Raw genomic sequence first — 3,899 nt, 5'->3', positions numbered from 1 at the left:
CTTTAAATATCTTGCATTTAAAGACTGATATTATACAGAAATAATTCAGTTCTTATTAATAATGATATTAAAACATATTTTAGGCATAATATTAAGAAATGTGCATTGTGCAATATAGAAATACTCCAAATAAAGTTTAATTATAATTTTATATCAGTAAGTCTTAAGTGATATGTCAATAAATGGATTTGAGTATACTTAGTATGAAATAAATGTATTTTAAATAAATTATGACATAAGATTTTTTACTAGGGGTTTTAAGAAACAAAAATAGAACCAGAAGAAGCAAGGGTTTCAGAAAGATCACGAGATGACTCTGGTCTCTTTGTCATCAGGTTTTTTTGTTTAGTTAAAAAATTGCCGAGGAGGCACTTCTGATGCTGGCAAGCATGTACTGGTCATCGGGAGCACTGATGTGACACAGAATTGTGTTATACAGCCAATACATCATTTCAAGCTTGTCAGTTCGGCACCATAGTAATTTACCTTGCAGTTATTAACACTGTACAAATAGCCTATGGTGTTTTGGCAGAAATGTTTTTATTATAAATGTTAAGTTTATTACTTATATTAAATATTGGGGATTATATTACTTTTATAGAACATGTTTTCTACATGTTTAGGTTTTTTTAATTACAAATTCCATAGTTTATTATTACTTATTATTTATTTTAAAAACCATATAACCATGATAATGAGGACCATGGTTTTCCTTGTTGTGACCTCCATCTTACAAATACTAGTCAGTTAAACTCTGGATTCTATGCATGAACTATAGTAAATTTCATTAGGGCAAAGGATAATTTAGCTTTAAAGGAGACATATTATGCCCCCTTTTACAATATGTAATATAAGTCTCTGGTGTCCCCAGAATGTGTCTGTGAAGTTTCAGCTCAAAATACTCCACAGATCATTTATTATATAATTTTGAAAATGCCTATTTTGAGAGGAAGCAGAAACACGCGGTTTTTCGTATGTTTTGCTCAAACTTTCACCATGGCATTAGAACTAATACACCGTTGTCGCTTGCGAAAACACAATAACGGCTCCATTGGTTCAAAATTACAGATTAAGGGGCGGTAATATTATAATGAGATCCCTTTGCCACGTCACCAAGGGAGCGAAATCAGATGCGCTTGTTTTTTTTAGACGTTTGCAGAAAAAGGCTTACCTTAACAAAGTTACTGGGTTAATCTTTTTCACATTTCCTTGGTTGGTAGATGCATCGGGGACCTGATTATAGCACTTAAAACCTGGAAAAGTCAGATTTTCATGATATGTCACCTTTAATAACTTCTTTCTCTTTAAATGTTTAGTTCTACTTAATTTTAATCGAAGTAAAATGTTAATTTAATAAGAGCCTGATTAAAGATAAATATCAGTGCCTTATATAAATTAGGTGTTAACTATTACAAATGTTAAAGTTCTTAAAGGGATAGTTCACCACAAAATTTAAATTGTCATCATTTACTCACCATCATGTCATTCCAAACCGGTATGAATTTATTTCTTCTGTGGATCATAAAAGAAGATAATTTGAGAAGTTCAAGATTTATTTTTTGTCCTTATAAATCCAGGGTAACCAAAATGGTTTGATAACATTCAACAAAATATCTTCTTTTGTGTTCCACAGAAGTAAGTCACAAGAGTGAGGAAATGATGACTGCATTCTAGCTCAAAATCAATGATTTACTGTCAAGTGCATTTCTATGTGACAAAAATGCATTATTAAGTTTGTAGCATTTGAATTCAGTAATATCTATCATTATTTGTTTCTGTCCTGTTTTATTTATTTACTCCAATTTAAGGCCCTATATATATATATCCCAGCAAAACATTCATGGGGGAACTCGTGGGCCAGATGAGCTGGATTTGTTTAAGGCAAAATGTTTACCCCAGTCCAGCCCTGGATGCTGGACAAGAAAAATATACTGAAGAAAAATCCAATGACAATGATTTCAGTTGTCCGGTTATTTCTTTTATTTTGTGAAAACAAACAAAAATACAATGTCGTATTTTGCTGTATCTGACCAAAGAACAACTAAACATCTAAAAGAAAAAACAAATTGTGGTGAATATTGCTTGACTGAAAAAAAAAAAAAAAAAGCTATCAGCAAACTTAATGATAGAGTTTTAGTTATGCCTGGCAATGTATTGATTGATAAAATATAAAGTAAAAAAAAAAAAAAAAAAAAGTCTAAACCTGATTTTTTTTTCTTTTAATTTAACCTCTTTGCAGATCTGTAGGTAAGTTAGAAATATATGGTTTTGATAACCAGGCTATGACAATTTCCAGAAAAGCAATTTTTTTTTTCCCAATTTTTGTGCAGCTTTGTCTCTGTTGAAAAAAAAAAAAAATCTAAACTGGTCTTGGTAAATATAAAATCTGTCCAGCTGAGGGGGAAAAAACCCACTTAAACCAGCCGGGAAAAACCTAAGACCAACAAACCAGCTGATACTGCTTAAAGCTGATGTCATCAGCAAAGGATCCGCAAAACAGTGTGTGAAATGTTCACAAAAATCTTTTGGCTCATTTAATCACATTATGGAGCAGAATCTCGGAACTAGTGGGGTCCAAGCGCCTGGTTTAATTTAATTTACATTTACATTTAGTCATTTAGCAGACGCTTTTATCCAAAGCGACTTACAAATGAGGACAATAGAAGCAATCAAAACTAATTGACAAGTCTCGGTTAGCCTAACGCAGTACACATAGCAAGGTTATTTATATATATATACACAGGTGCATCTCAATAAATTAGAATGTCGTGGAAAAGTACATTTATTTCAGTAATTCAACTCAAATTGTGAAACTCGTGTATTAAATAAATTCAATGCACACAGACTGAAGTAGTTTAAGTCTTTGGTTCTTTTAATTGTGATGATTTTGGCTCACATTTAACAAAAACCCACCAACAAATTAGAATATGGTGACATGCCAATCAGCTAATCAACTCAAAACACCTGCAAAGGTCTCCTGAGCCTTCAAAATGGTCTCTCAGTTTGATTCACTAGGCTACACAATCATGGGGAAGACAGTTGTACAGAAGACAATCATTGACACCCTTCACAAAGAGGGTAAGCCACAAACATTCATTGCCAAAAAAGCTGGCTGTTCACAGAGTGCTGTATCCAAGCATGTAAACAGAAAGTTGAGTGGAAGGAAAAAGTGTGGAAGAAAAAGATGCACAACCAACCGAGAGAACCGCAGCCTTATGAGGATTGTCAAGCAAAATCGATTCAAGAATTTGAGTGAACTTCACAAGGAATGAACTGAGGCTGGGGTCAAGGCATCAAGAGCCACCACACACAGACGTGTCAAGGAATTTGGCTACAGTTGTCATATTCCTCTTGTTAAGCCACTCCTGAACCAAAGACAACGTCAGAGGCGTCTTACCTGGGCTAAGGAGAAGAAGAACTGGACTGTTGCCCAGTGGTCCAAAGTCCTCTTTTCAGATGAGAGCAAGTTTTGTATTTCATTTGGAAACCAAGGTCAAATATAATTAAAATAGAATAGAAAGTGCTAGAGTTAGAGGGTCAAATAAAGATGGAACAGATGTGTTTTTAGTCGTTTCTTGAAGATGGCTAAGGACTCAGCTACTCGGATTGAGTTGGGCAGGTCATTCCACCAGGAGGGAACAGTTAATGAAAAAGTCAGTGAAAGTGATTTTGTGCCTCTTTGAGATAGCAAAATAATGCGTCGTTCACTTGCAGAACACAAGCTTCTAGAGGGCCCATAACTCTGAAGTAATGAATTTAGGTAAAGGGGTGCAGAGCCAGTGGTGGTTTTGCAGGCGAACATTAATGCCATGAATTTAATGCGAGCAGCTACTGGTAGCCAGTGCAAATTGATGAACAGAGGTGTGACATGCGTTCTTTTCGGCTCATTAAAGATTAAT

Source organism: Sinocyclocheilus rhinocerous, unplaced genomic scaffold (assembly GCF_001515625.1).
Source record: "Sinocyclocheilus rhinocerous isolate Xijiao unplaced genomic scaffold, SAMN03320098_v1.1 scaffold220, whole genome shotgun sequence".
Classification (NCBI taxonomy): Eukaryota; Metazoa; Chordata; class Actinopteri; order Cypriniformes; family Cyprinidae; genus Sinocyclocheilus; species Sinocyclocheilus rhinocerous.
This window is presented reverse-complemented; position numbering follows the sequence as displayed.